The sequence below is a fragment of the Ambystoma mexicanum genome, chromosome 7q (genome assembly GCF_040938575.1).
Source record: "Ambystoma mexicanum isolate Mex_15411 chromosome 7q, UKY_AmexF1_1, whole genome shotgun sequence".
NCBI classification, from domain to species: Eukaryota; Metazoa; Chordata; class Amphibia; order Caudata; family Ambystomatidae; genus Ambystoma; species Ambystoma mexicanum.
In genome coordinates this window covers 828,600,372-828,625,200 of record NC_090941.1, presented here as the reverse complement: position 1 = coordinate 828,625,200, position 24,829 = coordinate 828,600,372, and positions in this window count along the sequence as shown.

Here is a 24,829-nt window from a genome sequence, read left to right as displayed (position 1 = left end):
GCACAATGATGTGCCTTCAAATTCGCTATTGCTTCTTTACAATTAAGGTCTTTAAGCATACCAGCAGCACTGGTAACAATACAACACAATCACAATTTAATTGTGATTCAAATCATTTTGTTTTTATGTGTAGGGTTATGGAACATCAGTCCCCATCCTCTCTATAAAAACAAAATTATTTGAATCACAATTAAATGGTTATTGTGTTGTATTATTACCAATGCTGCTGGTATGCTTGAAGACATTAATTGTAAAGAAGCGATAACGATTTTGAATGCACATCATTGTGCTATGGAACTAGCCAACTGGGAAACATGTTATATAGTATTTCGACCCCAGGTCCTAGTATTGGGGTTATCCCTCTAGTTAAATATTAAACTACAATGGGCCTAGTATGCAACTGCAGCTAAATACACTATCAGTGATAAATTAATCTAGGCTAGTAACCCCTAATATGAATATCACAAACACGTATATGACCCTATTGAGAGCCAAGATTTGTTTTGCAGTGTAACCATTGTATTGCATTCTTGCTGCATTGTGTGTATTTCTCTTCCTCCCCTCCAGGTCCCCTAGGATTACCAGTTTTGCATATTCTTTAGTATACCTGCATTCTCATGCCCTTGACAACTATTGTAGTGTTGATTTGTTGCTTTGCTCTTTTTTCTCCACTCACTACTATAGGCCACCCCTGGGTTGCAATGTTCTTGTTCTGTGGTGTACTTACATGTTGCCCCTGAATTTCAGCATGACCCCTCTTGTGCCTCCTTCCTTGTTTACCCCTAGTGTGTGACCCCTCACACCTTACTCTCCGCCCTCTATGATATGATATGATAGGTTATTTATAACAAGCTTAATACCCAGAGGTTTCTAAGCGCGGACCCGGGGATCGAACCTGTTTTGCTCCGTGTCGTCTTGCTTCTAAGGCGAGCATGTTGCCCCTGAGCTATCCTCCCAAGACCTCCCTATGGTGCTCTCTATCTCCCCTATCTTCTCTAACGGCTATTCTATCGCCATCCTATCCCCCTCACTAAGTCTGGTAGGAAGAAGCTCAAAAGGGACATCCTGGTTTCCAACCCAGTCCTCCCTATCGCTGATACCTACACCAGTGCTTCCTCCAAACAAACCCTCACCGACATCCTATCCAGGCCTATGGACCCCCCATATGGTCTCTGTTCTCTCTCCTTTTTCCTCCTTTCCCATTAATGGGGGCACAAGGTGTGAGGCCCACCTGGCCCCCTTAGACCCCCCCAAGACCATCATTAATATCTACTTAAATGGCACCATCTTGGTACAGAGCCCTCAAGCCAATCTCCACCTTTTTGATATATGCTTCCAGCATCTTATCAACTTCCCTTCCTTCTCCTGCTACTCCTACCTACTCCTTCTGACTCCTCTGCCACCTTCGTTCTCTGCCACCTCTCTGGCACCCTCCTCTGCTTCTCTGGCTGGTCTGCCGCCTCCTCCTCTGCCACTTCTCTGGCACCCTCCTCTGCTTCTCTGTCTGTTGTGCCGCCTACTTCCTCCGCCACCTCTCTGGCTCCCTCCTATGCTTCTCTGGTTTTCTGCTTTCTACTTCCTTTGCCACCTCTCTGGCACCCTCTTCTTCCTCTCTGACTACCCTGCCATCTCCTCCTTCCTCCAATGCCCATTCTCGGGCACCTCTAACACTTCTGCAGGGTGTATATCATGCCTGTATCCCTCCATGGAAGTCTTGCAAAAGTGGCAATCTGCTCCATGTAGCTACTCTTAACTCTTGCTATGCTGTCAAACACTCTTCTGATGTCTATAGTATCCTCAAAGATCTTGATCTGGATGAACTTGGTTAATGGCCAGTTCTGTCACAAGTTTTGACACTCTCCTTGCTGATGGCTACAAGATCCTCTCCAAACCCAGAACCAACCGTCCTGGAGGTGGAGTAGCCCTGATTTTCCCAGAGTGGATACCTGCTTCTGTCATTCCTATGCAGGCATGCTCCTCTTTTGAATGCCTGGTCTGCGGGCTCTCTGTCTTTCCTGGCCTCTCTCTCAATTTGGCCACCATCTACAGGCCGCCTGGCCATGTTGACCTCTTCCTCTCTGAGTGGGTTGACCCCTCCTCCTACCTCCTTACATCTACCTCTCAACTTCTCCTCCTCGGAGACCTTAACTTCCACTTCGATGCTTCTAGCCCCTTCTTTGGGTTCTTTCACAAACTGTGCAACCCTCTCTCTCTCTCTCTCTCTCTCTCTCTCTCTCTCTATCCTTCCCTCTGACCCAACTCACTCTGCAGGGCACACCCTGGAGGTTCTGATCTCGTCAGACCTCCCCCTCTCCAACCATCTCACCACTCCTCTCTCTTGGAGTGACTACTTTCTTCTCTCCTCTCACCTGTCACGCTCTGGCCCTAAGGCCAAGCCAACCCCAGCATTGCCACCCACCTTCTCGGTCATCTGGCCCATGAAGTGTGTGTCAGTGGAGGCTTTCATCGCTAATTTCTCTCCTCCTCCTACACCTGTGGCTGACTCACACTCTGACACAGCCCTTTCCAAACTTCATCTCTCAATGTCTAATACTCTGGATGTTCTTGCACCTGTCATGAGGATCATTTTGAAGACCACATCCAAGTGAAACTCTTGGTATGATTCTGACCTCAACACCCTTAAGTGGGTGGCTGAGAGGAAGTGGAGGGCATCAATATTATCCTCTGACAAACTGGTTTGCTGCCTGTGTCAAAGGCAATACAGACTCTCTGTACTTTCTAAGAAAAGAGCCTACATCCAAGCCTGCATCTCTGCGGCCTGTAACAACTCAGCAGAACTTTTCCAAATCGGCAAGGAGCTGGCCAATCCTGCTGCAATCTCCACCTCTACTATTCCCTCCCAGGCCCTTTGCATGGCTCTAGCATTACATTTCACCACTAAAACTCAGGATGTCCACTACCTATATCTCCTCTCCCTCTACCATTTCAGGCCCCTCTCTCTGGCTGTATCTCCTCTTCCTTTCTCCTCCTTCGCACTTTTCACTCCTGACAATGTTTCTAGACAAGCCTGATCTATGAAAGTCTTGTCAAAGTAGGTGCTCCCTTGCTCCTCCAGAACCATTAAGGACCACATCGACACCCTTGCTCCAGCCTTGGCCGGTTTCTGCAATCACTCTTATGCCACTGGAACCTTCTCCTCCGTCCTTAAGCACTCCCTCGTGCACCCCCTCCTTAAGAATCCCTCTGCCGACTCCTCCTCTCCAGCAAACTACCGCCCAATCTCCTTCACTCCTTTCCAGGGCAAACACCTGCAAAAGCTGTCAATCTCCCAACTTCATCTACATACTGAATCTGTTGGTTGCCTCCATGACCACCAGCAGGCTTCAGAGCAGCCAGTAGCATGGAAACTGCTCTCCTGAACACCTGTGAAGATGTGTTCTCTAATTTAGACTCTAACCTTTCTTCTGTCTTCAGTCTCCTTGATCTATCCTCTGCTTTTAGCATGGTGTAAAAGAGGATGAGATATCCACCGACGGGCCCATAGGTCAGTGCTCACCCTCTAGTACCTTTAAGACAAGATAGCTGCACCACGTGAGGGATGGGGGTGCAGGATTAACTTACTCCAACACAACTCAATAATGAGGACTCAGTAGTTTGGCAAAGGGAAGTCCGTTTAATGACAAGTACATCAAACAGGGAAGCAGTTGGGAATGAGCATCGCTGCGACCACCTGTCTCGCTCCGACTTCCCCGAACTTCAGTTGAACAGCAATTTTTATACACAAAACTCGTCATCATTGACGTCTAATTCTAAAAAAACTTGTCATGCAATATAATTGGTTAGGAAAGGTAACTTAAATGTAGGTGTTATATCTTTATATGATAATGGAGCATGCAGATTGGGTAACTTTTATCGGGTGGGTGTCTACACCCCTCCCTCTACATCACACGTGATAGACGTCACTACAAATACAACGTCTCATTGGTTCTATGATATATAGGATCCTAGATGACTTGGTCCATTGTGATTGGGCAGGTTACACCCCTAGACATAAATTTCCACTTTTAATTAGCAGCATGCAGAATGGGCACCCATGTGCCTGGTGTACCAGGTGTCACCCTGCCTCCCTTCCATCAATCAGTATCTTGGGGCTATGTGTCAATTAGTTAGCTGGGCATGGCCTAGAAACTGTAGCCTCTTATCTGGAGAAGTTATGGCACCCTTGGATCTGGGTGACATCAGACGTTGGTAATTCTTTGTGCCTGTCTTGGTCACATGTCTGTTCACTGTGAATCTGCTTCAGTTTCCAGCTTTTAGTGTATTTAATTCTGTTTTTGGCCTCGCCACCTGCATGGGCCTCCCTTATCTTGACCTTCACGGAGCAGGCTGGCATGCTCTGAAGTTTTCGATTTCCTGTTAGCTGACGCTCTCCTCCCTTTCTCTGGTTGACCTCGATTTCCCAGGCATGAGCTGCTCTTTGTTGAGTTTCGATTCTGCTCCTTCTCCTGGCTTTGGCTGGAATATGAAATGGAGTCGCACTTACTTGTATAGCGTGCCTTATTGAGGTAGATATAGTTGGCGCTTGCCGCTCTATTCTTCTACTAAGCATTGCAAGCAGTATCGTTTTCTTAGCTTCTTGCGTTCCAAGCCTATTAACACGCATTTAACTGGTTGGTTACTTCCACCTTGTCTCATAGTAACGTTTCCTCACATTTTAGCATTGTCTCTTTCCTGTGTCCATTATATCTATTTTCATAGCTTCTCGCACTGGCGTGCTATCTTCGATAGCTCCTTTCATTCATTCGCGAGTCTGTCCAGGCCCCTGTGTCATTTCCACTGGCATTCCATTACAGCTCTTTGGGTCTCTCCATGGACCGTCTGTAGGTACTCTTCATTTCGTCTCAGCGGCTGGTATGGCTGTCTGATAGGGTACCGTGCTGCACAGGGCTATCTGGTTATGGGCGCTTCTACTGGTATGGATCTTCTGATGTAGACTGGGTAGAGTCCCAGTGCAGTTCTTTGTTGGTTCACCTGCTCCTCATACGTCACATACCTTGGCGAGTCCGTTCCTGGTACCTCAAAATGAGGGACAGGGGTGCAGGCCATGTCTGGGACCTCCTCTACACTCCCCACTCTGGTCGGTTCATCGGCCACTTCTGCAATCTCTTTTGCATTTATTTCCTTTGATTCTTCGGTGTTATGTTCATCGTCTTCAGGGTTTGTACACGATGGTGTGAACGTGTGAGCCTTTGGAGTCCATATTTTTATCACCCCTTTCAAACTCCCTGCTGTTTTCACGTGTTCGTCTTTGTTCCATCTCATTAGCTGACAGTATCCATTTGGACTGCAGTAGATCCATTTTCCTTCATACCTTCTTCGTTTCTTAGGATATGTGAACCTTGTTCCTTCTGGTGCAAATTTGCTGGCCTTCACAAAGACTCTTATTTCTTCATCGGTCAGGTCTCTGGGGTTCCATCCTGGTTCTACATCAACCATTATTTTCATCCCTATGGCTTTCTTTGCAGTTTTCTGGCACTGTGTAATGATTATCTTGATAACACAGAATCCTAGCAGTACCATTGCTAGTAAAGCTCCCAGAAACTTGAATATATCTGCCATCCATTGTGGGACCCATGAGAACAGGGCTCCAAACCAGCTATCATCGTCCACTTCACCACTTTCATCGATCATCTGGTTTTTCAAGTTTGTCAACATACTTATGGCCTCTGTTAGTGTTCCGTTTTCTTCATTGTGCGATGGTACAAATGTGCAACATGATTCTCCAATTTTTGCACAAACACCTCCATCCATGGCTGTGATCATGTCAAGCACATATCTGTTCTGGAGGGTCATCAGTCTGATTGCTCTGAGTTCTTCTTTGATCGCGTTAAATTCTTTTATAGTGGTATTGATGGTCTGGAATAACTCCCATCTGGTTATCTGCAACCATTTAGCATTCAATCCAATTTGGATGTGTGGCAAGAGCATTGTGGTGAACACTGTTGAGGTGAGGCTGAATAGCCTGTGTTCGTATGGAATTGCATGCAATGCCTTTTCTGATTTGGCAGAAAAGTAGTTTTCTCTCTTCATTCTGGATACCAGTTCCACAGATCTCCTTCTCCTTAGATGAGCATCTGCTTTCGGGAAACTGTCCAACTTCAGGTCATTCTTAGGGATTGCTAGCACGGGAACGTGGATGTTCACCAGTGTGCATATGCCTCCCCAGTTTTTTGGCAGCCTTATGCATGCCTTGGACCCACACGCCCAGTAATGGTCCATAAAAACTGCAGTTCCTTGTCTCATTCCTGGGGCTTCAAAGATTCGTCCGCAGTTTACATTCTCTCCGATCTTACTCGTGCCATTACTTTTGAAGCATAGTTTTGGGCTTTCCAGTGGTATTATCTGCAGGCGTCCTCCTCTGTCTTCGATCCATGTTAGCAGCTTTACCAGTTTTGGCCATAGAGGTTTGCATAACCTCTGCAAATTCTCTATTTCTTCTCGGCAGGCTCCAAAGACCATCCAAGATCAGCAGATTACTACTCCTTCTTCCCATCAATCTGGGGAAACCACTGTTCCCGAAATCTGAATTTGGCCTCTGTTCTTCCAGAATTGAGCCTCTTCTGCAGTTTTTCCTTGAACGTTCAATCTTGGGTTTATTACCCAACGTGTTCCTGATCCTTTGATGTCAGGATTCTCGTATCTGATCACATGATTCCTTGTGTGCGCCCTGTTTCTTGTTTTAATGTCCTGGACGTAGCCATCTTCATCTGGGTAGTCCTTTTCAGTGGCCCATATCAGTGAAGCGTCTCTTCCCATAAATTGTCCTCTGGTGTTGCACATTGCTACATGTGACATACAGTGTGCTATGGAGACATCAATTTCTACAGCCACGAAGATCTTGGATTTTCCCATGCTGTACGGTAGGAGTGCGCAGACGAAGCATTCTCCTTCTGATTGACTTCGTCCTATTTCCTTCATGTGTTGATACCCTATGTTGTTTCCGAGATGGTCTGTGCTGTCCAGGTAATCATTTAGTTAATTGTTGACTTCATGTGGGTTTCCCTTGATCCCCAATGTCCTTTTGTAGTTAGCTATAACCACGTCTCTAAATGCGTCTATATGACTCTTTCTTGCTGGAGGATTCTTGGGCATGCTTGTTAGCGGAGCGGGTTTCATTACCTGTATCACTGTGGTAGGAGTAGGTTTTGCGTTTCTTTACCTTTCCTTTTGTAATCTTTCGTAGATGTTCTCTAACCGCCGTTGGCTCACCAACTCCCCAATGCGTGGCTGTGTCGTAGGTCTGGTGCTTGTTCCTTACGTCTGAGCTGGCGTGCTTACTGTTATAGTCTCTGTTGTTCTAGTTTTTAGTTCCTCGTGTAGTTTCTTAGCTTTGACTATGAACGGGAACAGATGGTCCATTAGCATTTGTGTTTTCTCTGTGAGTTCCTTTGTGGCTACTTCTGTTCTTTTGAGGGATTTTGCTATGCCCTCTTCATTGGTTTCTAACTTGGTTCTTCTTAGTTGCTTCCGCTATTTTCTGGAACTGATTGTTCAGCAGGCAGTCTCCCCTTCTCTGCTGCCTTCATTGGAGGCCCTGTAGCCATAAACACTTGCCCTTGTCTGTGTGCATTCTGTGTGTGGGTGCGTGCAGTGGTCAGTGCCGCGTTTTCATTAATTCCGTGCTGACCCTGTCTCCAGCTTTTCTCATCATTCGTTACCTCAAGTGTGTCTGAATCACTGATAATTATATTTCAGTCAGTCAAACACCTTTATTCGGCCAAAAAAAGACCATCAAAGTACATCCTGCAAAAACAATTCTAGAAATAAAGATGCAAATCAGAAACAGAGTTACAGGGAAACAACATTAAGGGAAACATCAGGGCAGTACAAACATGCCACCCCTCCAAAAGAGACCCTAAACAGTTCTTTGAGACAATGGTCTAAACCCACCATCCCCTTACTTCAACCATTTCCCATAGCGCCTCTGGCCCAGGGTGGTCAGATTTGCCCCTGAGAGGGGGCTATTGTTAGAAAAAACCCCAGTAATTACTCTGGCAGATCTAGGAGGGGCAGCAGAGTTTAGAAAAGGGTGCATGCTGATTGAAATCCCACTCATAGCTAGTTGGCCTGCCCGCCCCCAACCTTCCAAAACCCGGTTAGCTGTACTATGGTCCCAAAAAGAAAGTTTGATGCTATCCATGGTATTCTTGCCCATTAATGTCGTTAACACAACCATCAGGTTTTCTTGGGACTGGGATGACTATATAGGGTCTGGGTGCTTTCGTAGGCCCCAGGCGATCGTTATCTGGTGGATGCACTGAGATTGGGACACTTCGCGCACCAATAAAGAAAGCAGTTCTGGTAGTCAACGACAGAAAGACAATGATAATTACTACGCATATACACATAATAGACTTGTAGGACATCTGGCAGCATTTCCTTCCAGGGAAGCGGGGACGCCCCTGTGCTGGTGGTAAAACCAAGTTACTGTTCTGTGCCCCCATTTCAAACAAGTCCATAGTCAGTTATTTATTCCTTTTCTTGCTCTGATCTCGTAGCTCATGAGTTCATTACTACTAAAGTGACGAGTGCTTTTCTTCATGTGTCTCCCCTCTTGCGGGTGCTGGCGGTAATCTCTGGGTATACAGTACAGTTCCTGTGTTAGACTACGGAAAAGGGTTGGGCTAGGAACTCTGGTACATCACATTCATAATGCATATTTACAGTAGGTAAAGTCCCAGTGCATTCCTCGAATTTGCCTTGGTTCTGAGGACATGCTGGAACCTGTTCAATGCGAAGGAATGAAAAGGTGGAACTGCTAAAAATCACACAAAAATAAAGTGTTGTAAAAAATAAAAATAAAAATAAAAATGAAAGTGAACATGAAAAATAAAAATAAAAATACGGAGAAATAGAGGAAAAGGTAAAAAGAAAAAATAAGATGGTGTAGTTCTTGTCTCTGCTCTCCTTGATCTGTCCTGTGGCGGAAGATTGAAGAACTGCGTCTCTGTCCTTGATTTGTCCCACAGTGGAGAGATAAGCACAGTCTCTCTGTTTCCTCGATCTGTCCCATGGTGGAAAGATAAGCACTGTTTCTCTGTTTCCTCGATCTGTCCCACTGCGGTAAGTCTCACTGGAACCTCCTTAGGTATTCTCGCTGGAAGTTAGATAGCTCCACCTGGAGCATTATGCCGTGGAGGAGTGTGCCCATGTGTGAGATGTTGCCTTGATCTCTAAGGAAGGTGATGACGTCAACATCTGCAGGCCTCCCCACAATTTCCGGATAGTCTGTGACTAGTCTAAGCAGGACGTTGTGCGCCAGCCGGGTGTCCTCGGGTGATAGGGACATTTGTCATGTTTGGCTGGGTCCTGTTCATGATCTTTCCTTTTGATTCGCACAGTCTCTGCACCTTCCTGTTGCTTGGACTACCATGAGGTGCTTTAGTTTAGTCCACAGCTGGTTCAACTGAGCTAGGTTTCTTGGGTCTCTGATGAAAGTATGTGTGTCAGTTGTTCTCCCGATGAGTCCTGGGCATTTCTCGATTATTTGAAAGAACAAAGTGAATGTGAGTTCATCAATGTCTACCAGCGGCGGAAGCATTTGTGTCCTCTTCGCTGTGCCCGGGTAGCTCGGCGAAGGCTTCTGTGATGACAGTCAGCAGTTGCAAGATTATTTTCTTGTTTGCAGGGTCTTGAATAAAGTCTGTGACACTGATTTCTCTCCCTATGAGTTTCGCATATGATATTACCACCAGCTGAAAGTAGGTTAGCACATCCCACTTGAGGTCTCTGTTGGGAAATACCATACATTCTGTAGACAAAGTCTTGACACTGGTTACTTTCAGGACACTGTGTTATGCTCTCAAGAACTGTCCTTCTCCCTTTTTTTTCAGTCTATCAGAGTCTTGATTCTTTATACTACTTGAGCGTGACGTTATTTCAAAAGTTTGTTTTATCAGCGTTGTTGTGGCTTTGTGTATGTAGTTCTCTTCTTTATCCTGCAACTCTGGTGCCCAGAGTGTCCATATTATTGTTCTTTATCCCCTTTCTCTGGTTTGGGGAAATGTTCTTATTCAAAAGTCACAAATTAAAACAGAGTTCTTTGTCATTGTGTTGCTGCTCATGCGTCCTTCTTCCTCGCCATGGATCTTGTCTGCACGTGCTGAGGTTCTTCCCCGTTGTCTGTGGCTTCTTTGTGGTTGGATGCAGCTGGAGGGCTCTCTCCTATATAAGGTTTGATGTCATTCAGGAAGAGCCATGTCCTTCTGCCCTGGACTTTGACAGCTGAAGGAGTGCAGTCCTCTACGATGAAAGGGCCATTGAATAGTGGCTCATCCCACTTCTCCCTTGTAAAGTTCCTTATGAGAACAGCGTCACCAGGGAAGACGGGTGGTGCACATATACTTTGCGCGGAGTCTGTTTCAGCACTTCCTGTTGTATTTTGTGCTGCGCTGCACCCTTTTCTTTGTTGCTGCAGCTGGCCTGAAATGACAGAGACGCTGGATGTCATACAATTCAAGTAGTCCTGCATCTCTGTCCCCAAGACCTCTTTTTTTGGCTGGGCATCACATCTAGCTCTATCTCGGGGGTAAGAGGGGTCCTCATCCTTCTGCCTGTGACTATCTCGTGCGGCGTGAGATGATAGTCGGAGCCTGGTTGGTTCCGAAGTGCATACAATGCCAGTGGTAGACAGTGCAGCCATCCCTTTTTTAATGTGAGCTTCAACTTGGCTATCCTCTCCTTTAACAGGCCATTGAGCCACTCACATATACCATTCCCCTCCGGATGATACACCGATGAGAACTTGTGCTTTATACCAAGCAACAAGCTAATCTGCTTGAAAACTGCATTAACAAAGTGAGCCCCGTTGTCTGATCTCATTACCTCACACACCCCCCATCTAGGGAACACTTCCCTCACTACAAATTTGGCAGCACAGGTAGAGTCTGGGTGTGCACAGGGACCTGCTTCTATCCATCTAGAGAATGGACACACCACCACAATTAAATACCTGTACCCGTTGCACGCTTGAATCATGTCGACGTAGTCGATATGCAAGTGCTGGAATGGCCCATTTGGCCAGGGGATAACTCCTCTTACTACTTTTAGTGTGTGTCCAGCGGTGAATTGCCGGAAGATTATGCAGTTCACCATGAAGAACGCAACATGCTCTGATAAATTAGGTGTAAACCAGTCTTCTGCGAGCGTTGCAGCGAGATTTTCTTTTGACATATGTATAGGGTAGTGTAATTGCTCCAATGCTACTTTCAGTAGGGCGACAGGCATTACTGCTTTACCAGTGCTGTCTTGCTTCCACAACCCGTCAGAGGGGTTTAAGGAACACCCTCGATGCTTCCACAAATTTTTCTCCTCCTGAGGTGCCTCCCCTTGGAGTTCCATTAGCTGAGTCTGTCCCATGTTGCTATAGCCACTGGTGTGGGTCGTGCTACCATCATACGCTCATGGGTACGTGCCACCTCCAAGTCCATGATTGTTTCATCATTGGATGCCATGCGCTTGGCTTCCGTGTCCGCTTCATGATTTACACGTGACATGAAATCTGTCCCTTTGGTGTGGGCGGCGCATTTCACGACCGTTATGCCCACTGGGAGCTGTAGTGCTTTTATCAACCTGTCCAATAAGGTTGTATGTTGCACTGGCATGCCATCCGCTTGGAGGTAACCCCTCCTTTTCCAGCGTGCTAAGCCTGCGTGCACGGTAGATGTCACATAGTCAGAGTAGCTGTACACTGTTACTTCCTGGTCTGCATGATTCTCAATAGCGAGTATCAGCGCCAATAGTTCTGCAGCTTGCGCAGAATAGTGAGATGGTATTCGTGCACTGACGAGTACCTGGAACTCTCTATTCGCTAGGTGTTTTATCACAGCCACGCCTGTGTATCTTTGTCCATCTTCTTGGTCGATTCTAGATGAGCCATCAATAAACACAATCTCACCACCTGCCAGGGCATTTTCTTTTACCCTGGGGATTTCATCATGGAATTCCTCATAGTTCGTGCAGTCATGTACGGGTTCTCCCTCTGTGACCGGCTCAGCTATGAACGTAGCTGGATTCACAGTTTTACATCGCACTATTTTGATCGATGGGTTAGAAATAATCACTTCATATGCGGATGCTCTCTGAGAAATCAGCGTGCCCTTTGGCTTCTCTATTATGGCGAACAGCGAGTGCTCGACATACAGTGTCATGGGGCACCCCATCACAATGGATGACGCCTTTTCAATGGCGAACACGGCAGCAGCTAGATTTTGTTTGCATGGGAAGTGGCCCTTCATGACGGGCCCAGACTCCTGCTGTAATATGCTAGGGGCTTGTACCCAAGTGAGGTTCGCTGCGTGAGCACTGCCATCATAAAATTACCATTGGTGTGTGAGAACAGGTAGAATTCCTCTGCATAATTAGGAATCCCGAGAACTGGGGCCTTACAAATCGCCCCCTTGAGTTCTGCAAACCCCTTTTCCATTGCCTCAGTCCATTCGATTTTTTTCCCTTGTCACCTGGGCCTTCTTTAGGGCCTGAAGCAAGGCCTTGGTATATGAGCTGTAGTCGAAGACCCATGCTCTGACATAATGCACAGGCCTAAGAAGCTTTGCATTTGTTTTATCGTGAGCGGTTTAGCCGTGTTCATGATAGCTTCATCCCTTTCTGGGGTTACCTTTTTCCCTTCATGTGAGATTAGCTGTCCTATGTACAGCACCTCTCGCTGACAGTATTGTAGCTTTCCTTGTCAACTTTATATCCTTTTTCAGCCAGGATAGTTAGTAGCTGGACAGAGTCGCACCTGCATTGTTCCTCAGTGAAGCTGCAGATCAGAATGTCATCCACATACTGCAACACAACACGGTCTACTGCAATATTGCTTAAGTCCATCTGCAGGACTCTGTTGAAGATGGATGGAGACTCACAGTACCCCTGTGGGAGCCTCGTGCTTTTCAGGCGCATTTGCCTGAAAGTAAATGACGTCAGGTCTTGTGAGTCACGGTATAACAGGATTGAGAAAAACGCATTTTTCAAGTCAATCACCGTGAAATATTTTGCCTCAGTGGGCATGTTGCATAGAATTGTAGATGGATTAGGGACTAGAGGGAACTCGGCTTCAACTATATCATTTAATGCTCTTAAATCTTGGATTAACTGCCAAGACCCTCCCTTTGATTTCTTGACAGGGTAAATCACTGTGTTGCAAGGTGATTCTGACGTCACTAGGATGCCCTGCTCCACCATGGCAGAAATTGTCTTAGCAATCCCTTCATCTGCTTCTCTGGACATAGGATATTGTCATGCTCTTGGTAAAAGTGTTCCTGGTTTCAATTTAATTTTCACTTTTCCTGCCGCCTTTGGGAGGCCTACGTCATAGGGCCCTGTAGTCTATACCGGAGCAGGCACTTGGGCCATGTCGTCATCAAAGTATTCTGGATGTATCAGTGCCAACATCATTCTCTGTGGCACCTCCCGCTTGATCATTTTGACCTATGAGACTTATTTCCACCCTTGTCTCTTCTAGGTCAGGGTGTTCTTCGAACAGATCGTCATCGGTGACGTCAGTCACGCGATAACCTTCTTCGATGGCGATAATCGCACACCATTGTCTGCCTTCGTCATCATATCCTTCAACCAATACCACATTCCCTTGCACTGCGGCAGATTGTATCATTAAGGGAAATACTTGTCCCTCTTCTTCATGCATAGGTATTCTTGGTCCGAATAGAAACTCATCAGGTGGCTATATGTCCGGAGTATGCTCTGATCATTTCGCGCACATTCGAATAATGCATTCCTGGAGTGGAGCACACTATACCATTCTCAGTAAACAAGATTGTCATATTCCACTTAGTCATTAAGTCCCGACCCAGGATATTTACTGGGGTCTGACGTGAATATAATAAGGGTACATTCATTTTGAGCTCTCCTACAGAGACTGGGAGCGCATCTGTAAAGGGAACTCTACTGTGAGCTCCTGTGAAACTCTGAATATCTATGGCCTCGCCGGACAAGGAAAACTTGCCTTCTCGTATGCACGAGTGTGTCGCACCCGTGTCAACCAAGAAGGAATATTCTTTACCCCCTATGACGACATTCACCCTAGGTTCCCTATTAGGGTCTGGTGTCACTGATAGGATAGAACACAGAGTCCCCCGTGAGCTGTCCTATTTCATATATAAGTTCGGCCCACTGTATACTTACTGATTTCCCCCATTTCCAGGGTTGACTCCCCCTCCGGAGCTTGTGCCCTGCGACATTTGCGGTAGTGCCTGCTGAGATTGTCCTTGCGGTACGTTCCCCATGTGCGAGGGTTGAACAACTTGCTGCGCACCTTACTGTGAGCCTGACACCTCCTGCTGCACTGTGTGATTTTGAGCACTGCCCTGGTGTGGGACAGCAGGCTGATTCACCATGCCTGTTCCCATTCCTTGGCTGTTTTGCCACATGCCTTGGCTTGCGCACATGCACGCAACATGACCTGTCATTCCACACAGACAACACACTGGCGGTGGTCGGGCCATCTGTCCATCTGGCGTAGCTGGACTGCCCATCTGTGCGTTCTGAAAGCCACCTTGGTTATTCTGAAAGCCTCCTTGCTTACCTCGAAACCCACCCCGATTACTCTGCCATCCTCGTCCTCCAAAACCCCTTCCCCTCGGGTAAAATCCCGCGCTACCCTGATTATTCAGCGATGGGTTAGTCGCTTGCTGTGCGCGCGGTTCAGCTGGGCTTGTCAGCATGGCTCCCTTGAGAGCAATATAATAAAGACGTAGGGCCAACTAGACCAGAGATGACAACTAACTATTATTTTAAATCATAATAGCATAATGTTTATTGCACAAATACATAATCATACCAAAATATATACAATTTTTATAATCATGATTGGGCTCCACAACCCAACCAAAATCCATCCCTCCATGCACAATTCATTCACAACTCATTCATATGATCATCATATACACAAAGATAGAGAAAAGTGATATTTTGTTTATATCACAGTGGTGCGTCAAACAATTCTGAGTAAAACACTCAATAATTTTACAATGTGCCCCTCTGTAATTATTCGGGGGGTTCAGAAAACCGTTGTCGACATGTTTCGGTTGAGTTCTCTTATCGAGGATGAAACAATCCCCTCATGTGTAACTTAGTAATCAACCTTCTTCAAGACAGGGGAGCAATCGCCAATCCTGCGTTGCCTCTTGGTAAAAAAAACAGTGGTGGGAGGTGTGTGTGGTTAGGGAGCCTTAGATCTCCTCTGAGTCTTTACGTCATGTCTGCCTGTTGTACAAAAACAAAGTTTCCTCTTAGGGCCCAGTAAATATATTGGGTCAAGTAGCCGTGCACTTTAAATGCTTGTAGCCAATATTCGCATTCGTCTGCACTGTGGCTCTCTGGAAAATGAATGTCAGTGACGAAATTTCCCAAAAGATTAATGGCCGTAAAACGCTGTCTACTCCTGGCCGAGATGCTTATTTTGCATCCCGGAATTGTGGCCAAAACACTTTTTTACAAAGGAGATCACCGATGGGTGTTGCGGCTCACTCTGCATACTTTGAGAGTTTCTTTTGCACCAGTTTTGCCTCCTCACCCTTACGAGTTGCTCCCTTTTTCCAATTCTTTTCTTGCAACAATCTCAGTAATCTGCATTTGTCATCTGTATTTCAGCCCATGGTTTAGCTTCTATTCCTACCAATTTCTTGAGCTGTTTTTGCACTGGCTCAGGCAACCCTTGGCATAATATATGGTAGAATATTGGGATAGATTTCGTCCAAGCGGTTCGAGCACCCACGCGTCTTGAAAATTCCGGATATAAATCAACAGATCCTCTGACTCTTTCATTTTCTGAGTGATTAAAGCCCCCATATCAGAAGTGTCTGGATATAGCGTTCGCAGCGCTTTCCACACTGCTGCTCTACAATTATTAAATGGTGCTCCGTCATGGGAGGTTTTAATTAGGGTTACCCTAGGGTAGCCTGCCTGTTTCCATACATTGTCTGCTCTTTCACAAAGTATGGCAATTAGGAGGCCCTTAATGTCCCATATTGCTAAGGTGACACCCCCCGTCATTTTCTCTAACTCATGTATCCACTTCCTGTCTCCCGATGTCAGCATTGGAAGCTTATTTTTTAGGTTCTCTCGGTCCATGTGTGGCCATGGAATATATTGTGGTCTTGCTCCCCCCTTTTCTAGCAGCGGGAATTGGAATGCGCAGTCTTCCTTTTCTTTCCCCATAGCTCTCCGGTCTATCACTGGGGTGGCTTTTCCGCCTTGCCGTCTCCCTGGCAATGCCCTTAATCTATCTGCATAGGCAGGTGCTGACGCCCTCCTCTGACCGTGGGGTGTTCCTTCATGTCAGCCGGACTGTGCGGCAGACTTCGGTGTCCTACTTGTGGACTCGCTAGCATCTGACCATCGTACCCCTAGGTCCCCTGGGAGCCGTTTTCCGCACTGTCTCCCTTCCTCGTGTGCCTCATCTTTCGTTTCCCCACCGGAATCAGATTCTGGATACTCCCAGTTCACACAACTCCTTGCATCTTCTTTGTCCTACCCAATTTCCAGTCTGTCTAGGGACTGTCCCCTGTTCCACTATTTCGGTTGACATCCTCATGTCATATAGCTGAGTGCTCTCCAGGCGCTCATCTTCCCTTCCCCCATGGGATCTCTGTTCTAGCCCCATCTCATCGTATATCTTATCAATCGTTTCCCCGATGCTTCTGGTGTCGAAGTCATCCTCAATATTTGTCCAACTCGTACCTGGTACCGAGTCATGTGCAGGAAAGAATTCTTCTATGTCTTCCCATTCTACAGCAGGATTGGGTTTTTTAACTTCCCGCTCCAAATATTCAGGATCTCGTGCCCTCTGTCTGCGCTTACGTTCTGCTTCCTCATCTATTCCCTTGCGCTTTCTCGCTTCTTCTCTAGCCTTATCTACTTCCCTCGTCCTTTCATTTCTACGTTCCTTTGCCCTTCTAATTTCCTCATCTTCTTTTCTCTTCATTCTCTTTTCTCGTACCCTTTGCTCTTCTTCCAACCTTTGCTTATTCTGTTTGCACTGATCGTAGGCTGCCTTCTGTTTGCGATCGAGTTGTTTCTCTTGCTCTTCGCGATACAGTTGTTCTTGCTTCAGCCTATCCTTCCTTCTTGTCCTTTCATCCCTTATTTCCTTTTCCTTTTCTCTCCTTGGCATCTCATCAGACCTCTCTCTTGACCTTTCATCATCACTTCCTTTTCCATCTAATTTCAGCAATATCTGCCCTCCCATCCATTCGTGTTTTGCAAATGTTATCTCATCAGTTCTACCTTCATTTTCCTTTTGTTTCTTTCCCTCTCTCTCCCTAACGAGAGATACACTACTCTGTGCCTGATCCTTTCCTTCATCATTGCGTCTCTCCTTGTCCCTCGGCACTATGGAGGCAAGATTAATTTCCTGGTCCTTTTCTTTATTGTCATCGTTACAAAACATAGGCGACTCATATGCGGGTTGCTATACCCTGTGGTTGCCTTTAGTTCTCTTAACGGGTATAGCCCCTGTGTCTTACTTCCCTCGATGGCTGGCTCAGGCGGGGCCGGGGCACGGTAGGCGTTTCATGCCCCTCCGTGCATGCGTTTAATATCCAATCTGCAGGAGGCTCTTCCTCCTTCGTCTGCTCAAACATCTTCCATAGTTCTAGAACAGCAAGACATTTCTCTAGCTTCTTGCCTGCATATGTGGCATGTAGATAAGTCGTCATGTGTTGTAAGACAGCTTTTGATAGGGACCCATTCTGTGGCCAAGGCATAAACATCTTGTGGGCGGTACCCTTAACCCACTCTGTGCTATACTTTTTTAATTTAGGTGCATGCTTAGGTAGTTGCTTGCATAGATGCGCAAGTGGGGTGACCTCCTCCATTTCAATTCCTTTACCAACAATATTTATACAGTTTGCTATCCTTCTATTAGTATGAGCGAGCACCAGATACGCAAGCTCCAATCCTCCAATCCAATTCATTGGCAATTCCCTCTTCTTCACAGAATCGCGCAAAATCAAATTTCATCTCACACAATCAACGATACAGTTCTCTTACGTTCAGCATACAACAGAACACATAGGACAGACACTTGACAGACTAGACGGACACCAGCTGGTCATACATATACCTGCCTTCTAATCAATACCCCGTCATGGAGTTTAAACAAACTCCTTTAATGTGTCTGTAAACGTCATTGTAGTCTAATTGTCCGTTATTATATGGGCTATGAGTTCACGTTTCTTCTGACCGCTGTATTAAAGCGCAGGAACAAGGCGAATCCTTACATTTTTCTCTCGGGTGCCCCCCGGTAACCTTACATTTTTCTCTCGGGTGCCCCCCCGGTAACCTTACATTTTTCTCTTGGGTGCCCCACCCCCCCCGGTAACCTTACGTTTTTCTCTCGGGTGCCCCCCGGTAATCTTATGTTTTTCTCTCTGGTGCCCCCCAGGTAACCTTACATTTTTCTCTCGGGTGCCCCCCCGGTAACCTTACGTTTTTCTCTTTTATCCTCGTGTTATTAACCCCTTATATATATATATATACAGTCTTCTCTACTTCTGACTATTTTATTTTTTCTCCACCACCCTCCTTTTCCTTTCCCTTGCTTGTTCTAATGCCTACAAGACATTTGCCAAAGTAACGAGTTTGTTGTTTCACTCACCGATCGCATCTTTTCCTCTCTGGAGCTTTGGGATCACCGCCCCTCCTTGTCAGCCTCTTGCGGTCTTTTCGTCCAATTGGCTGCCCCTGGGAATGAGAAGGGTTATGCTTGGAAAGGCGGGTTCCTTCAGACCCACTGCAGATTTTTATGGACTTACACTATCATTGTCCATGGGAAGCTTCTCAGCCTACTCAGCCGAAATGGCGAAAGGACTTGTGATATTGCCAAAGGCCTAGAGTTACTTTGTGCCGTCGGTCTATAGGTGTCTTATAACTATATTAATCAATAATCCATAATCGATGGCCGAAACCATCCTCACGTTACCAAGTGTAAAAGAGGACGAGATATCCACCGACGGGCCCATAGGTCAGTGCTCACCCTGTAGTAGCTTTAAGACAAGATAGCTGCACCACGTGAGGGATGGAGGTGCAGGATTCACTTACTCCAACACGACTCAATAATGAGGAATCAGTAGTTTGGCAAAGGGAAGTCTGTTTAATGACAAGTACATCAAACAGGGAAGCAGTTGGGAATCAGCATTGTTGCGACCACCTGTCTTGCTCCGACTTCCCCGAACTTCAGTTGAACAGCAATTTTTATACACAAAACTCATCATCATTGACGCCTAATTCTATAAAACTTGTCATGCAATATAATTGGTTAGGGAAGGTAACTTAAATATAGGTGTTATATCTGTATATGATAATAGAGCATGCGGATTGGATAACTCTTATCGGGTGGCCGTCTACACCACTCCATCTACATCACACGTGATAGACGTCACTACAAGTACGATGTCTCATTGGTTATATGATATATAGGACCCTAGATAACTTGGTCCATTGTGATTGGGCAGGTTACACCTGTAGACATAAATTTCCACTTTTAATTAGCAGCATGCAGAATGGACACCCGTGTGCCCGATATCCCAAGTTTCACTCTGCCTTCCTTCCATCAATCAGTATCTTGGGGCTATGTGTCAATTAGTTGGCTGGGCATGGCCTCGAAACTGTAGCCTCTTATCTGGAGAAGTTATGGCACCCTTTGATCTGGGTGACATCAGACGTTGGTAATTCTTTGTGCCTGTCTCGGTCACATGTCTGTTCACCGTGAATCTGCTTCAGTTTCCAGCTTTTAGTGTATTTAATTCTGTTTTTGGCCTCGCCACCTGCATGGGCCTCCCTTATATTGACCTTCATGGGGCAGGCTGGTATGCTCTGAAGTTTCGATTCCTGTTAGCTGACGCTCTCCACCCTTTCTCTGGTTGACCCCGATTTCCCAGGCATGAGCTGCTCTTTGTTGAGTTTCGATTCCGGTCCTTCTTCTGGCTTTGGCTGGGATATGAAACCAGGCCTGATAGGCCTCTGGCCGCCTGGGCATACTTCTGCTTTTACAAAATGGAGTCGCACTTGTATAGCGTGCCTTATTGAGGTAGATATAGTTGGCGCTTGCCGCTCTATTCTTCTACTAAGCATTGCAAGCAGTATCGTTTTCTTAGCTTCTTGCGTTCTAAGCCTATTTACACACGTTTAACTGGTTGGTTACTTCCAACTTGTCTCATAGTAACATTTCATAACGTTTTAGCATCATCTCTTTCCTGTGTCCATTATATCTATTTTCATAGCTACTCGCACTGGCATGCTATCTTTGATAGCTACTTTCATTCATTTGCGAGTCTGTCATGGCCCTTGTGTCATTTCCACTGGCCATCAATTACAGCTCTTTGGGTCTCTTCATGGAACGTCTGTAGGTACTCTTCATTTCTTCTCAGCGGCTGGTACGGCTGTCTGATAGGGTACCGTGCTGCCCAGGGGTGTCTGGTTATGGGCGCTTCTACCGGTATGGATCTTCTGATGTACACTGGGCAGAGTCCCAGTGCAGTTCTTTGTTGGTTCATCTGCTCCTCATACGTCACATACCTTGGCAAGTCCATTCCTGGTACTTCGAAATGAGGGGCAGGGGTGCAGGCCATGTCTAGGTCCTCCTCTACAATGGTCCACAATGCCATCCTGCTCAATCATCTCTGTGAAAACCTGGATAGCACTGGTCAGGCCATAGCCTGGTTGACCTCCTTTCTCTCTGATCGACCCTCCCAGGTATGACTGGGGTCATTCCTCTCTTCTATCTCTCTCACTCTACATGTTGTGTTCCCCAGGGGTCCAACCTCTCTCCCTGGCACTTTAACCACTACCTGGAACCTCTGACCCACCGCATCTCTACCTTCTGTTCTAACATTCAGTGTTATGCTGATGGCACTCAGTTCTCGTTCAGGCTCCACACAGCCTTTTCTGCTCCTTCTTCTGCTCCTGCCTGTCCGCAATTCTGGAATGGTGTGCCTCCAACAATATCTTCCTTAATGCCAGTAAGACTGAGATCCTCCTCATTGGGACACCTGCTCCCGCCTTCCAGCTCTCACTCTGGCTGCCAACCCTGGGCCCTCTACCTGCACCTTCCTGTGAGGCTAAGAACTGTCGTGTCATCTTTGAATCCACTCTTTCCTTCTCTCCTCACATCTCTGATGTCTCTGAGAAGTCACACAATCAGCTGCACCTCCTCAGAGGTATTCTTCCTTTTCTCACTTTCCACCAGAAGCTCACTGTCTCTAGAGCCCTGGTTCTCTCTAGGCTGTACTACTGCAACAGCCTCTTTCTAAATATGCCTGCCGCTACTCTTCGCCCTTTACAACTAATGCAGAACAGGACTGCAAGATTTGTGCTTGGCCTCAAGCCCAGGGATCGTATCTATTCAGGCCTGAAATCTCTCCACTGGCACCCTGTGGCTGCAAAGGTCAAGCTCAGGGCCCTCTGCATCGTCCACAAGGATTTCTGGGTCTGGGAACCACACTACATTCAACTTTCTCTTACTAAGCATCTTTCTTCTCGAGCCCTCTGCTCATCCACCTCCAACTCTCTGAAGGTCAGATGCTTCTCTCGGCAGGCAGACATTGGGGGGTAGATCTCTGTCCTCGGATGGGGCATCCCTCTGGAACAGCCTCCCTGCCTCTATCAAACTTGTGCAGGACCACCTAAAGTTCTGGAAGCAACTAAAGGCCTTCATCTTTGCTTCTGCTTTCTCTCTCCCTGATGCCCCTGTCTGCTATGCTAACTCATTACCTGGCCACCCACTGAACTTACCGGACCAGGCTCCCGCATGATCAATTACCCTTGAAATGCCTCTGGGCCTCCCTACCAATTAGGGACTGTATCTGTTACCCTACAGTCCCCTGACTCCCTGCACTTATGAGCCACCTCCCTTGCAGTATTTACACGTTCCATTGCACTCTCCCCTCACCCCTGCCCCCCCTGGCACTTCTCTCCCTTCACTCCCCCATACTTGTGTGATCTGAATAACACAAGGCCGAGCAAGATTTTTGATTTGTCCGCCTTCTGTCTTCCCTTCCTTATCTTGTTGCATCTAGAAACACTTGTGTACATGTGCATTATAAATGACTTATCATATCATATCAAGATAGAAGATTTTGCTAAAGGAGCACTGTTGGATCCTGAGGATGATTTAGAAAAGTTAAATGACAAGGCTGACTATGTATGTTTTGTGAAATAGTTTGACACCTATATTTTTACACGCAAAGACCAGTGTGATAGCAAACAGCACCTTCTGGGAGCCTGTTCCTTATTTGAATTTGCCACCAGAGTTTAATGCACATTTTACTTACATACTGTTCAACAAGACATCTCATGAATGCTGGGTACCTGTTCTTCCTTGTGAGTGGGGTGGTGAGTCGGCCAGTCTGTCTACGTATACTTGAGGTGTACAACAAGTAATGCAGGCTACCAACCTAACACCCACCTGGTTGACTCAAACAGCACGGGCTGGACTGGCCCCCAACGGCACGGGACAGCACTTCTCTAATTAGTGTGATGTCTGGACAGTATGAGCACTGGCAGAGAAGACCCCAAAATGTCCAGCTGTAGTCCAGATGAGAATGGAGATTTTCGGGAGAAAGCAGTCTACAGGTTCCAGGAGGCAGGGTACCAAGCAGGGTACCAAGCAAGGCACAAGGCAGGGTAATAAAACAAGGCTAAAAGTCAGGAGACAGGCCAGTGACTGCCAGGGGAGGCCCAAGGTGCAAATCAAGGGAATCCAGAAACTGGGAAGAGGAAGCCGAAAACCCCCAAGAGAAGGTGGAAACCAGGGACTGGGGCCCAACCCAGACCCAGAGAACCAGGGGGCCGGGACTCAACCTAGACCCATGAAGGACCAACAAACAGGGAACCGGGACCAGGGAAGGAACTAGGAAGGCAAGGAGCAAGGCAGAGCTAGCCTGGAGTGAGGCACACGATCATGGAACTGACTGCATTGAGACACAGTGGGGACCCCGATATAGGTCGGTATCCAAAGCGAGGCTTGGAATCCAAGCGTACTGCGCATGTGCGGAGGGTCAGGCACGGAAGCCCGCATATGCACAGCCCTGCGATCATGGCGGTGCTCAAGGAGCCGGGAACCCAGACCGGACAAATCGGTCCAAAGCACCATTGCGGGTAAAGCCTCCACGATGGGGCCAGCTGGAGCCTATGACACTGAATCCCAGACCTGGTGAGTGGCATGACACATACCAAAACTCTACGTAAATGGGGAGCTTAAAGCACTGAATGAATATATATTCCCCCATCACCTGCAAATGGCCAGTTTATGTGGTCCACACTTTCTGTGGTATATGATCAAATATTCTATGCTACCATGACAAAGAAAACCTGGCAAGAGGCATTCCTGCTTGACATGACATGGGGGTGAACCTTGGCAAACACATTGAACAGACAGTCTAGATTTAGCATGTCGGAATCAACATTCAATGTTTTTCCTCAATCACACTAATTTTGCAGTAATGTGTAGTTCAGACCCTTTTGCTCCTAGAAACACTTGTGTACAGGTGTGTTATAAATGCCATATCATATATCATATCATATCATATCATATCATATCATATCATATCATATTATTTACCCACATTTCCAGATTGGGCAGCCAAAGAAGGTGGCTTTTGGTGGACAACTAAGATCTTAACAAAGTAATACAAGAAAACAAATATGAAGATATTGCATGTGCCTCAGGCATTCAAGTTGACTGGAATCCTGGTGCCAGTGAATGTCCTAAAAGGCAGAAAGGTAAAGGTGCAGGGCCTTACAAAGCTTGGGCTTCACGAAATGTCTCACATATCTATTCCATATCCATAGCTAAAGCATGCCAACTAATGGCAAAGTAAGCACCTCTAAATGAGGTCATTGGCGATATAGACACACTGGGAAGGAAAGGCAATTGGTGAGCAGTTCTACACAGAATAGGTCAGCTAGAAAAGGCTAGGAACAAAAGGGAGGAAAAAATGGTAGAATATACCTGGAAGAAAGATGTTCTGGAACTCGAGAGACTGGCTGGATAGCCCATAGAGATTAACCTTCTTACCGCTGATGACAACTTTGCTGCATTGCAAAAGGAAATTTACAAGCTGAGAGATGTGGCAGTGGATATGGTTAAGATTATCCGAGAAGATTTGGAAACTTTACAAGATGAACAATAAGCACTTGTTGAGTTTCTGAAGATCACGGACTTCCTGGACACACTGACTACAGTTGTTCCAGAATGGACTACCATTATGTGGCCAGTGCAACGGACAGAACTGAAACCTGCTCAATGCACCAAAACTGAAACCTGATTGACAGATGAAAACTATTTGGACTTTTTCATATGGTGATTATCTACTTATCTCTGCTTCATCTACAGACATACAATCTATGCTGACCAGTTCCTGCTACAGCCAGCTCTTCTCAAGAAGACATATGTTTATGCTTTAATATTTAGTAACAAGTGAAGATCCTGAGTGAACAATTTTTAATGATATAGCTACCAAATGTATGAACTGGAATTGTCTTTAAAACCAGAAGTCAGAAGCAGGTGCATCAGTGCCAGACATCCCACTTTGGATCTTTGCAAATGTAATATGCTGTGATGGAAGTGCTCTTACAACAGTTTGAACACAATGTAAGTATTGTGCTGCCTGTGCTTCTGTAAAGGGTGATTCAACCATAACATTGTGTTTGAACACCAGGATACCCCAAAAAATGTTTAGGGGTTACATCAGCTCAGGTTGGTGAGTTACATGGCCACCTCCTTGCACTGAGACAAATTGATCCACATAAGCCCACTTTAATAGTGTCTGCTTCAGACTATGCATTA